The 13593-nt window shown below is 38.9% G+C and overlaps 1 protein-coding gene across 3 annotated transcripts in view; it reads left to right on the forward strand.

Annotated features, from left to right (window-relative positions):
- Positions 1-13593, forward strand: part of TPH2 (tryptophan hydroxylase 2) — a 105001-nt gene that overhangs the window by 63628 nt on the left and 27780 nt on the right. The gene's annotated exons all lie outside the window — the stretch shown is intronic.

Here is a 13593-nt window from a genome sequence, read left to right on the forward strand (position 1 = left end):
CCTGTGTGCTGCTATTTGCTGACTCTTGTTCTAGTTCCATGTAGATTTCCTTGTAAACGCTAGTGCTAATAAAAGGATGTATTTGTGGTAAAGTAGGGGTGGTACTTAAGGTTATCTCTGGCTAGTCAATATGGGTGTGGTCAGAGGCAGTTTGAGGCAGCAATAAGAAGCTCATGCTAAACAGCTGTTGGAAGTACAAAACCAGAAAAAGAACTTAGGAGAGCTGTCCTCTTCTATAGCAGAAGGCTGCCAAGGGGGAATGCAGGCCTTTGGGTTGCTGGTTCTCCAAAATTTTGAGAGGAGGCTGGAAATCTAGATTTCTAATGAAATTTAATGATTTAAAATTTTTGGTTCATTAAACAAATCCGATATGAGCTAAGGAAAAAAATATATATGTACACATATATGTACACTGAATTAGGGTCTTGATGCCAACTTATAACAGCACTCTAGGGATTGTATCTCACGTATATTAGCTATCTATTACTGTATAACAAATAACTCTAAAATTTAGTGGCTGAGAACAATGAACATTTATTATCTGTTTTTGGAGATTTGGAAGCAGCTTAGTCCAGGGGTTCTGGCTCTGGGACTCTACATGGTTGCCCTTACGATGTGGGCTGGGCCTGTAGATGGCTGCAAATTTGGGAATCTTCTCCCAAGATGGCTCACTCGTGTGGCTATTGGCAACTGGATTCTTCTAGAGTGAGGAGAGGGAGGGAGAAGTAGAAGGGGAGAGAAAAAGAAAGAGGGAGAGAGGGAGGAAGAGAGGGAGAGGAAGATGGGGGAGAGAGAGAGAAAGAGAGAGGAAGGGAGAGGGAGATGAGGGGAAGAGGGAGGGAGGGAGAGGAAGAGAGGCGGGGGAGGGAAGGGCAGGGGGGTGATAGAGAGACGTAAACATTGAGCGAGGAAGTTGCAGTGACTTTTGTAGGCTGATCATCAGCCTATTCTATTCATTAGAAAGGACTCACTCCAGCCCATATTCAAGGGGAGGAGAATTAGTCTCCACTATTTGGAGTACCAAAGTGTTTGTAGATATATTTTGAAACCACCACACTGTAAATCCTGTTATTTAATTTTCAAATCTTATCTCTGGCTTTAAAGTTTACATTTTGGAACTTTTTGTGCCTTTCAAATTTTTCTTTAAATTTTCTGGCTTCAGCTTTTGACCCTCTAATATACTCTTTTTTTTTGTCTTTTTATTTTGGGCCACACCCATAGCATATGGAGGTTCCCAGGCTAGGGGTTGAATCAGAGCTGTAGCTGCTGGCCTATGTCACAGCAATGCCAGATCCCAGCCGCATCTGTGACCTATACCACAGCTCACAGCAACACGGATCCTTAACCCACAGAGCAAGGCCGTGGATGCTAGTCAAATTCGTTTCTGCTGAGCCGTGACGGGAGCTCTCAGTTTGTACTCTTGACCAGGGTTGAATGTACTGCTTACTTGTCTTACTCTGAGCAGCTGCAAACTGGGATTCAGCTCTGTCAGGCTGCGTGTGTGTGTGTGTGTGTGTGTGTGTGTGTTGTCCAAAGAGAGGAGGAATGGGGTAGTCTTTGTGGATGTGAATGTAGGTGGGTCCTAGTGAGTGATCTTATTGTTTTCTTAATAGCAGTAATAAGAAAGCAGTTTTATTGTCCCCTGTTTTTACATTATGTTAATGATTAATTAATCCCCATCATTCAAACCAACAATTACAAAGAATATGACAGGGTCCTCACTTTTCAGAAATCCATTGTTTATATAGATTAAACTAAGATTTTCAGAGGAGAGAAACTTTGTGCCAAGTCTTGAAAGGTGAGAAAAAGTCAGCCAAGTGGTGAAGGGTGGACAGAAGAGTTAGACAGCCAGTTAAAGCTAGAATAAGAAACCTCTGGTTTGGGGCTCCACAAGGAATGCCAGCTCATCAATTTAGAGGGCCGTGCTGAAGCCAAGGATTGCCTTTTGTATTCATTTCCTATCATTACCATTAACAAATTATGCATGGCTTAAAACAATACAAATGTATTCCTTTACTGCTTCATAAAGTTGGAAGTCTGACACAGTTCTCACTGGTCTGAAATTAAGGTGTCAACAGGGCTGTGTTCCTTTCTGGAGGTTCTGGGGGGCGATCTATTTCCTTGCTTTTTCCAGCTGCTAAAGGCTGTCTGCTTTCCTCACTCATGGCTCTCCTCCATCTTCAAAGCCAGCAAGGTTGCATCTCTCTGACCTTCCTTCTGCTGTCACATCTCTCTCACTGACTGAGCTGGGAAAGATCTTTTGCTTTTAAGGACTTAGGTGGTTTCCACCTGGATAATTCACAATAATCTTTCCATTCAAGGTCCATACCCTTAATCATGTCTGCCAAGGTAACATATTCACAGGTTCTAGAGATTAGGGTGTGGATATTTCTGGGGGAGAGCATTATTCTATTTCTATTTTTACACTTGAACCTTGAAATCTTTATCACTAAGACCAGTGAATTTGTGGGATGAGGAAGCTTTCTGTTAGAATTTATATTCCTTAGCGTGATTATAACATCCTTGGCAAATGTGTTGTCGTAACTCCAACAACCAAAGCCATTTTCATCTTTTAGAGGTCATTAACCATGTTTCTCTCTCCCTCTCCCTCTTTTTCATTGTTCTTTCTCTAGAATGTACCTGCTTTTCTGTAAAATTTAATTCAAGTCTGTAGATAGTCTCTAAGTGGCTAAAGAATCTTAGGTACCATGAGGTAGGAATAGGGAAAAGGCAGAGGTAGTATTTACTTCAAGGAACTCGTGATCCAGTACACAAAAATACAGAAAACCCAGAGTCGGCATTAGCTTTTATTCATGTACAGAGGCAGATATGTAGGAGAAGTGGATTTAAGGTGAACCTTCTCAGTGTGTGTGAATTCTGAGTTCTGTGTTGGAGACTGGGACTCAGAATCGAGCAGGGGCCAACAACGGGGCTCTTCTCTGCATGGGAATGACTGATGACACATTAGGTAGGATCAGGAAGCTCCCAAGAAACCTCACAGTGGCCTTGACAAGGAGAATGTAAACTTGCAAAGACTCTAACACAGAAGATTTTGAGTCTCTTCTAAATGTAGTAGAGAGTTGAGGGGTGTGGTGCCTCACCTTGGTTTTGCTAAATTTACTCATTTATCTTATCTCTTTCCACCCACCTCAACTCTCCTTGATTTTCTGTCTCTCATAAGCCTTGAGTTTCAATTCCTTCCAATTTTATAGACAGCCCACTTACTCTCAAGAGTGCTTTGCCAGACCATGGAGACATTTGGAAAGCTTTTCCCGTGTGATAGGGAGAATATGGAGGAAGATAGATTCACAGTGTGAAGAGGCTAGAGAGGTTTGTTTTTCCTTTTTTTTTTTTTTTTTTTTTTTTCCCCGAAATGGTACTATAACTTCCCTTGACCTCTAGCTCCACATCCCATCTCTCAGTTAAAAACAAAGTGAATGGAAAATAGCTGGAAGATGGTCTGGAAAGAAAACACAGATTCCAGCCAGGCAATTTCACAGTAAATCTGGAATAAATAACCTGTTGGATGCTATGCATGTTAATGACCCTCAAGCCATATACTGAAGCTAGAAGCCCAATTTAATGACTCTCTTGCAAGGATTAAGAGATTAAGAGGGAAGGCCTCACTGGGAGGGATAAAAAGTCCAAATATGGGGGGAGAGTGGTGGCTAGTGAGGGCTTTTAGCTGTCCAGATGAGAAATGGAGGTATTATTAGCTGATTTCCTTCAAGTTGTTTCCATTAAGTCCCCTGAAAAAGTACGAGAATAAAATGAGAGATGAGATGTACCAAAGGAGAAAAATCCATAGAGAGAACAAATGGGAAACCACGGAAATCACTATTTATGCAGAACAATGAGACAGCCCATATTATTCTTTTACTCTAGGTGAGATTTAGATTATTAATGACTCTGTTTATATAGTGCCTGCTTTTCCTTCTTTAGTGAATTTAAGCACTTATGAAAAAGAGAGTCACTCCTAGTGAAAGTAGACACTTAATAACTTTCTGTGATGTGCTGTCAAGGAATCCATCTAAGGACAAAAACAACCTCTGCTAAGTCTAATGGGTACTGCCAAACTCCTGTTTTGTCCAAAGCTGCTTTTGAACCTCTGGGTCTGATTTCAGAGGGACTAGGCTCTTGCCTATAGACACTGCCTCTTCTTGCTATATTTCTGCATGATATTTACTTTGACATTTTAATAATGCTCATTTTTGAGAATGAAGCTATCTTCACTGTTTTATGTGGGCAATGGTTTCTACTCCCAGAGAACCACTTAAATGAAACTCTTTTGTATCAGAAGAAATTAATGATGATGCTTGGTAACTGTATTTGAAATGCATTGTTATACATGTAAATAATTTGCCCTCTGGTGGATAATGAATAAGGCCACCGGATTTGGCAGCTGCACTCTTTTCATACTCATCAGAGCTGTCCAGGGTCTGTGCATGATAGATATGCAAAAATATTCCCAATAAGGGCTGCTTAGCATGTGCTATAATTTTCAGACCAGCCATTTCCCACGGTAGTGCTGGCTTATGTGAATTTCACAGGTTAGTGTCTTCTTTAAGGACTATAAACTTAAATGCCTTCAGGGGCCAGATAGGTAGCAAACATGTGTGAAATAGCCTGATGTAAGATAATAAGGGGTATTGGAGCCTGTGGGGAACTGGAGAATATTCATTCATCTAAAGGCATTCAAATTCAAAAAGGAAAACACAACAAAATATTCTTTGGCTACAAATCATGTCTGCAAGCTGAAGCAGAATTACAGGCTCTCAGCTGCCTGCCCTTGTATTTAAAGGTAGATTATACATTATACTATACCATGCTGAGGGACCAGCCCATGCTAGCTTCATTTTTATATGATATTGGATGTTCTCAATTACTGCTTGCTAGACAACTGACTGTTTTTTCCAAGAAAAGATAGCTATTACCGTGTACACTAGAAATAAGTATCTTATTGCTATTGAGAGGTGACTGGTTTTGAATTATAACTTTAAACAGGTACAATCATGACTGTCAGACATATGTGCTGAGCATGTGTCAAAGATTTATTTAACTCATTCATGAGGGAAAAGCAGGATGGTAAATCTAGCTCAAAGAAGAATTTGAGTTACTGAAAGAAAGAATCCTGGAACAAGGTGTGAAGTATTTTACGTTCTATAGGGCAAAAAACTGTAACCTTGACTATTTTTTTCTATGAGGCAGAAATAACTTGCATGCCTAGTGGACAAAAATATCTTATAATTATTCAATCTTCAAAAAATTAACACCTGACTTCACAGCATCTGGGCCTCAATCAATGTACACAGGGAGTCAGATATATTCCCCAGATCAGTGCTTTTTCAAATGGAGATGTGTCTAAAATAACCTAGGGATCTTGTTATAGGTAGATTCTGGTCAAGGAGGCCAGAATGGGCCTGAGATGTGGCATTTCTGGCAAGATCCCAGATGCTGCTGGTCCAGGAGAAGCAGGTAACCTGTTAGGTGGGTGTGTTGGTCAATGCTTGAGTATGTCTTTCAAATGGCATATGGTAATCTTTTAGCCTTATTTTCGTATTAAATATTTTTTTTCTCAAAACTGGGCTGATAGGGCTTTGCCAGATAAATATTGTGCAGTGTGACCTGAGTTTATTTAAGACTTTTTCTGGGCCTGCATATGGACCCTTGCATCTCTGAATGCCATGTCACTGGTTCTGTTTTATGTGCCTACTCTCACACTCCCCTGCTGCCTGCTCTTTAGCCATATGACATATCATTCAATTTTATAGGAATGCACAGAAACTTGCTGATCAGGTAAATTTAGGAAGTAGTCCTAGAAAATTATTGATTTCTTTCCCCAAATGTTAAGAAATGTAAAGGGATGCCTTTCACCAAATGGTGCATTCCATCCTATGATGCAGATGGCTTCAATTCAGTCTATTCCTTTCTCACATCATAAAGGCATTTGAAGCAGACAAAGCTGTGCATCATTTGTTGGAGAAAGCAATCAGTAGGAGTACACCACAGATGTTTTCCAAGCAGAATAAATCGGCCTCTGGCCCAGCTGGAATTTTCCCTCCACAGAGAGTTTTAGGTCATCCATTCAGTTCTGTCAACCCCAAAACATATTTACCTTCACTTCCTGATGAAGGGATTCTGTCACTGGGTGTTAGTAAAGCTGATGAGAGAAGAGTCTTGGCCAAGGTTAATGAAAGAATAACCAGTTTTTCCCAGAATGTGTTCCCAGAACATTAGTCTCATGGAATGTTATTAAGAGTTCTGTGACACAGGAGATCCATGGGCAAATATATTTGGGAAACACTGGGTTAAATGAAGTAAATACCTTTGTTTTTAAAGTGTAGGACTTTTCAGGACCTTTAATAAGATACTGTGTAGAGTGAATCCTATAAGTGATAAAAAACTTATTTTTACAAACTGATCATGTTTCCTCCATTTTAAGATGCCATTGGTTGTAAGATAGACCATTAAATTAATTTAATAGCTTCTTTTTTTTTTTTTTTTAAGGGGAAGAAAGATTCAGCTAGCAATTTTTTTTTTTTTTTAATCTTTTGTCTTTTCAGAGCCGAATCTGGAGCATATGGAGGTTCCCAGGCTAGGAGTCGAATCAGAGCTATAGCTGCCGACCTACGCCACAGCAACAGCAATGTGGGATCTGAGCCGTGTCTGTGATCTACACCACAGCTCATGGCAATGCCGGATCCTTAACCCACTGAGCAAGGCCTGGGATCGAACTTGCGTCCTCATGGATACTAGTCGGGTTTGCTAACTGCTGAGCCACGATAGGAACTCCCAGCTAGCAAAATTGTTTGACAGTGTAAGAAGCTCCATTTTGGAAATGTTAAAATGTGAAAAAGTGAAATTGGAAATTAAGAAAGTACATTATATGGTTGCAGAAGGCTTTTTTTTTTTTTAATGGAACAAATTTTAGCATTTCAAGCTATTAATATTCCAAGGAGCATCGTTTAAGAGATACAAGTCTAGAATGTTTTTTGAAAGGGTGAAATTTACTGTGAGCAGACCTGATCACCAGCTAATTTTTTTTTAAATAGGAAAGGATTGTCAAAAAATTAATAATATAGGCTTCTGTTTGTACTTTGTCAAAACAAATTATTTGCTCCAAGGAAAAAGTTGGCATTGTTCAAGGTTTTTGATGACCATGAATTGTGTTTGAATTTCTATGTATAAATGGGACAGTCTCATGCTGATAGCAGTAATGAAATGTATAGTCAGCCTTGAACTAATAATTGACTGTGATTCACATAGAAGTGTAATCGTAAAGGTAACCTTAGTTTATGAATTGCTAATTAATATTTTCCTGCCTGTGGAGGACATTAGCTTATTTCCCAGCCTCTCATGACTTTGCCTACCTGGCTGAGAACGTTCAGCTTTTAAAAGACTTACGCCCAACTCTTCTTCTTTTTGAAGATGGATGACATTAAAAATGACCATTTTAGTATCTCTACACAGAGCTCAAAATAAGCCCCAGGCTTATTTATTCCATGTAGAGTCTTTGAGCTAGTTCAGCTATTTGGATCATTTGATACCAAGCTGACAAAAGGCTGGAAGGAATGTGCTTTTATATACTCTTAATTGAGATGTTTGGGTGGTTGATCAGTTTGTGTGTTATTTCTAAGAGTAATTTAATTAAAAGTTAATAACATCTATTCCAATTCATTACATTCACTTTTATATCTTCTCTGCATGTAGAAAAGTGGTCTCCCCTTGCAGAGAACATTATATTTCTTTAGTCCCAGAGAGCTTTACTTTTGTTGTCATTGTTTTCATTGTTTTCATCACCCTTGGTCTTTTTCTTCCTGTGTGCTCCAAGGCCACCCTTCCTTCTGACTATATTCTTTTCTGAGATCTTTGATATTGCAACTAAAGCTATTTTGCTCTATCTTTACCTGTTTTACTTATAATATACATCATTGCAATTATAGGTGTTTGTCATCTATTTATATTATGATGAGAACACCACTGTTATTTGGAATTAAAAAGAGAGCTCTGCCTTGCTCACTATGTTTAGAAACCAGTCTATTTGCAGTCTGGAATAGTCGTGCATTTTTGCAACTCAAATCTTTTTTCATCATTTATAACTGTATCCTAGGGGCCTCAGAGAACCGTCATATAACTGCGGATGAGGAAAAAAACCCCAGCAACCTACTTTACATATTTGGAAACTCATAAAAATAGAGCTGCTTTGGTAATTGTTAACTCTCTGTTTGTGTGCTAAGCTGTGGACCCACTTGGTTTTCATAGTAGCACCACAGGTCTAGTCAGATGTTCTGATGGGCAGTGTGTGGTGTGGTGTGACGTGGTGGGAGGGACTGAACCCGAAGTGAGCCCAGTAGGGTTTGACTGCCAGCTTTATTTTTTCCTAGCTTTATTGAAGTATAATTGGCGTACACCATTGTATAAGTTTAAGGTGTATAATGTGTTGATTTGATTCACGTATCTATTGCAAAATGATTCCCACTGTAGTGTTAGCTAACACCTCTATCACCTCATATAATTACCATTTTCTTTTTTGTGGGGAGGACATTTAAGATCTAGTCTCTCAGCAACTTTCAAGTACACAATACAGTGTTATTAGCTATGCAGTTGATCCCCAGAACTTATTTATCTCCAACTAGAGGTTTCTATCCTTTGACCAATATCTCCTTTCCTCCCCTAACCCCCATCTTCTGGTAACCACCATTCTAATTTGTGTTTCTATGAGTTCAGATTTTTTTTTTTTTTGTAAGTCAACCAAACTTTAATTAAAAATTAAAAAAAAACATGAAGAAATAACCTTTATTTTATTTTTTTTAATTTGAGGAGTGTGTCTATATTCCATAATTATTTTTAATTACAACAATAATAAAAACTCCATTAATGAAGCAAATCTTGTTAGAAACTAATTAAGAAAACTTGGTAGAATTCAAGTTGGAAACAGTTTGAATTGACAATTCTGAGTGCATAGTGGTAAGAAACCATCTATCATACAGTTATTAAAGAGCATTTTAAATCTTACCCTTCAGCTGTATCTTCATAGCTCTTTTATAATTGTAGGTAACTAGCTAGTTAACTAATTCCAAAGCAAATATATTCATCACTGTATACAATTTTCTTTTTATGTTCAGTAATATCTAGTGATTGGTTTGCATGGTTTAGGAAGAATGCCTGTTCTTTAAATTTTTTTTTTTTTTTTACAAAATAAAATACGTATATTTAAACACAATTACATTCACACAGATTATTATATCATGGATCTTAAGAAACATATTAAGCAACTCCCTTTGGAGAAGTGGAATGGAAAATATGCTGAGACAAATAGGAAATTTATTCTATACTTTATCCCATTTTGTATGGCTTTCATCTTTACTATTTAGTATTATCTATTACATTTCAATTTTTCTTTAAAAATTAGCATTATATTAAAATTGTGTGTATTATGCAACTAAAATTTATAAAGAAGAAAGCCTTATATACCATTAAATATTTTATTTAGCACAATAAAAAGAATAACTTAACTGGTAAGAATAACAAAAATAATACACTCTCTGAAAATAAGAAAAATATAAAATTCATAAGTTGGTTAAAAAACAGTGTAACTATATAAATATGTCCTCACAATTTGTTACATCTCATTGATTCTTCAGTAAAGGCATTACACCATTCTAGGTAATGTGATAAACAAGACATTATAGACTTTACATTGTACCATGGAGAGAAATGGTTATTAATAATACAATTGTAGACTTATTTTATTTAATTGTACAGTTGTATTATTTAATTATAATTATCATAAATTCTTTGATGGAGAGAAAATCAGAATCAGATGTAAGACTTCAGCATTCCAAGAATGATGTCAGATGACCCCCTTCATAGTGGATTATGCACTTATTTACTATGAGATATTTTTCTTCTTCAGAGATTCCTTGTTTGTGTATCAATTGTAGATTTTTGGCTTGCAGTTATTCTGAAGTTTTGATATAAGAGTCTATATGTATATGAGATTGTTTTAAGTTGTTGTTTTCTTAATTGCAAGTTCATCTCCAGTGTCCTGCATTTGTACCCACCTCTTCTCACAATTTCTGATTTTGGTGGTATAATCGTGCATGGATGATTTCGTATCTTTACTGTATATATACCTTTACTGGTGAGCCTTGTCATTTGTGGTATTTTTGTTTCTGGTTGTGGCCTTTTCTTTTCTGTATAGAGAAGTTCCTTTATTATTTGTTGTAAGGCTGGTTTAGTGTTGCTGAATTCTCTCAACTTTTGCTTATCTGTGAAGGTTTTGATTTCTCCTTCAAATTTGAATGAAAGCCTTGCTGGGTAAAGTAATCTTGGTTGGAGGTTTTTTCCTTTCATCACATGAAGTATATCATGCCACTCCCTTCTGGCCTGCAGAGCTTCTGCTGAAAAATCTGCTGATAACCTTCTTGGGGTTCCTTTGTATGTTATTTGTTTCTTTTCCCTATCTGCTTTCAAAATTTTCTCTTTGTCTTTAATTTTGGTCAGTTTGATTATTATGTGTCACGGGGTATTCCTCCTTGGGTTTATTTTGTATGGTACTCGTTGTGCTTCCTGGATTTGAGTGAGTGGTTCCTTTCCCATGTTAGGGATGTTTTGGGTTATTATCTCTTGGAATATTTTTCCTGTCCCCTTCTCTCTCTCTCTTCTCCTTCTGGCACCCCTATGATATGGATGTTGGTGCATTTAACATTGTCCCAGAGTTCTCTGAGACTCTCTTCATTTGTTTTCAGTCTTTTTTCTCTTTTCTGTTCTGCATCCGTAATTTCCACTAATCTGTCCTCCACCTCGCTTATTCGTTCTTCTGCCTCCTGTATTCTGCTGTTGGTTGCTTCTAGTGAATTTTTTATTTCAGTTATTGTATTTTGCATCTCTTCTTGTTTAAGTTTTATATCTTGTATCTCTTTGGTCAGTGTTTCCTGTAAGTTATCCATCTTTGCCTCCAGTTTATGTCCAATGTCTTGCATCATTTTCAGCATCAACAATCTAAAGTCTTTTTCCTGGAGGCTAAGAATCTCCTCATCGCTTAGATGATTTTCTGGGTTTTTCCTTTCTCCTTCATCTGAGTTATAGTTCTCTGTCTTTTCATTTTTATAGGTTTTTGGTGTGGTGACCTTTTTACAGATAAAAGGGTTGTAGCCTCTCTTACTTCTGGTGTCTGCCCCCCTTGTGGCTGAAGTCTGTATGGGGGCTTGGTGTAGGCTTCCTGATGGGAGGGGCTGATGCCTGCCCCCTGGTAGGTGGAGCTGATTCTAATTCCTCTGTGGCATCTGTGTGCCTGAGCGGTCTTTAGGCAGCCTGTTTACTGAGGGATGGGGCTGTGTTCCCACCTGGATTGTTGTTTGCCCTGGGGCTTCTCAGCACTGACAGACAGGTGGGGCCAGATTTTCCCAAAATGGCCACCTCCAGAGAAAGGCAGCTGCTGAATATTCCTGAGAGTTTTGCCTTCAATGTCCCTCCCTCACATCAGCCACATTCACCCCTGTTTTCCCAGGATGTCCTCCAAGAACTGTGGTCAGGTTTGACCCAGATTCCCATGGAGACTTTGCTTTGCCCTGGGATCCAGTGCACGTGAAAGTCCGTGTGTGCCTTTTAAGAATGGGGTCTCTGTTTCCCCCAGTCCCGTGGAGCTCCTGCACACAAGCCCCACTGGCCTTCAATGCCAGATGCTCCAGGGGCTCTTTCTCCCAGTGCCGGATCCCCATACATGAGGGTTTGATGTGAGGCTCAGAACTCTCACTCCTGTAGGTGAGTCTCTCTCTGTGAACCAGTTAGTTTTCAGTTTGTGGAGCTTCCCACCCAGGAGGTATGGGGTTGTTTATATTGCAAAATCGCCCCTCCTATCTCTTGATGTGGCCTCCTCTTTTTCTTCTGGAGTAGGGTATCTTTTTTAAGGTTTCCAGTCCATTTGGGTGGGGATTGCTCAGCTTTTAGTTGTGAATTTTGTTGTTTTTAGTAGAGAAGTTGAGCTCCAGTCCTTCTATTCCGCCATCTTAATCCTCTTTCCAAGTTCAGATTTTTTTAGATTGCTCATTTAAGTGATATCATAGTATTTATCTCTGTCTGACATACTTTACTTAGTGTAATACCCTGAAGGTCCATCCACGTGGTCACAAATGACAGGATTTCTTTCTTTTTCATGGCTGAATAACTTTCCATTGTGTGTATGTATGTGTGTGTACATACATACACACACACACATTTTTATCCATTCATACACTGATGGACACTTAGGCTGTTTTCATAGTTTAGCTATTTTGAATAAGGCTGCAATAAACATGGGAGTGCAGATAGCTCATGGAAATCTTGTTTTCATTTCCTTTGGTTATATGCCTAGAAGTAAACAAGCTGGATCATATGGTAGTTCTATTTCCTTCCTCCTTCCCTCCCTCCCTCTCTCCATCCCTCCCTCCTTCCCTCTTTTCTATGGCCACCCTATAGCACATGAAGTTTCCAGGCCAGGGATCAGATCCGAGTGGCAGTTACGACCTATGCTGGAGCTGCTGCAATGCTGGATCCTTAACCTGCTGTTCTAGGCCAGGAATCAAAGCTGTGTCCTAGGGCTGCAGAGATACCACAGATCCTATTGTGCCACAGCAGGAACTCCTGGTAGTTCTATTTTTAATTTTTGAGGTGCCTCCATACTGTTTTCCATAGTGGCTCTACCAATTTACATTCTCACCAGCAGTGCACAAGAGATCTCATTCCTACACATCCTTGTGAACCCTTGTCATCTTGTCTCTTTTTGATGATTTGAGTGCCAGCTTTGTTACTTCTTAACCCTGTACTCAGAGACAAATTACATTCCCTATTTGTGCCTCAGATATCTTCTTTATTTTTATATTTTTTAATTTTTTGTCTTTTCTAAGGCCACTCCCACGGCATATGGAGGTTCCCAGGCTAGGGATCTAATCAGAGCTGTAGCCACTGGCCTATGCCAGAGCCACAGCAACACAAGATCCGAGCCGCGTCTGTGACCTACACACACAGCTCATGGCAACGCCGGATCCTTAACCCACTGAGCGAGGCCAGGGTTCGAACCGGAAACCTCATGGTTCCTAGTCAGATTCGTTAACATCTGCGGCACGATGGGAACTCCCTCAGATATCTCCTTTAAAATGGAGATGTTTTACTACCACTTGATGCTGAATGAGGAGCATGTATACTGTGGTATTATCTACAACATCCCCATATCTGAATCTACCAGATCTCACTGTTATCCCCCAAATCCTAACTGTACCCAGGGAGTTATACTGTTAATTAAATTAGTTCAAAGTCATTTTAAGCTCCTAAATTCCCTAGTTCCTCTTCTGGAAGTAACGTCTTCCTGGGACTCAAAAGCCCTGACATTGAGTCCTTCTTACTTTCTCTTTTCAAAGTAAGCTGGAATGCATTCTTGAAGCACAGATTTGTGCAGTTATCTTAATTTCCATAAAGACGTACAAAAGAAGAAATTTTCTGGTTTAACTACAATAAAGTAGGCTTTCAAAATTATAGACTTATGGTAACAGATATTTCTGTGGTATAATTCCATTTCTAGCAAAAGCAGAGAGAAGATGGTTGTTTTTTTTTTTT

Source organism: Sus scrofa, chromosome 5 (assembly GCF_054392235.1).
Source record: "Sus scrofa isolate SSC_HxYL_T2T_F1_AM1 chromosome 5, Sscrofa_HxYL_maternal_Yorkshire_Landrace_v2.0, whole genome shotgun sequence".
In the NCBI taxonomy this organism is placed as follows: Eukaryota; Metazoa; Chordata; class Mammalia; order Artiodactyla; family Suidae; genus Sus; species Sus scrofa.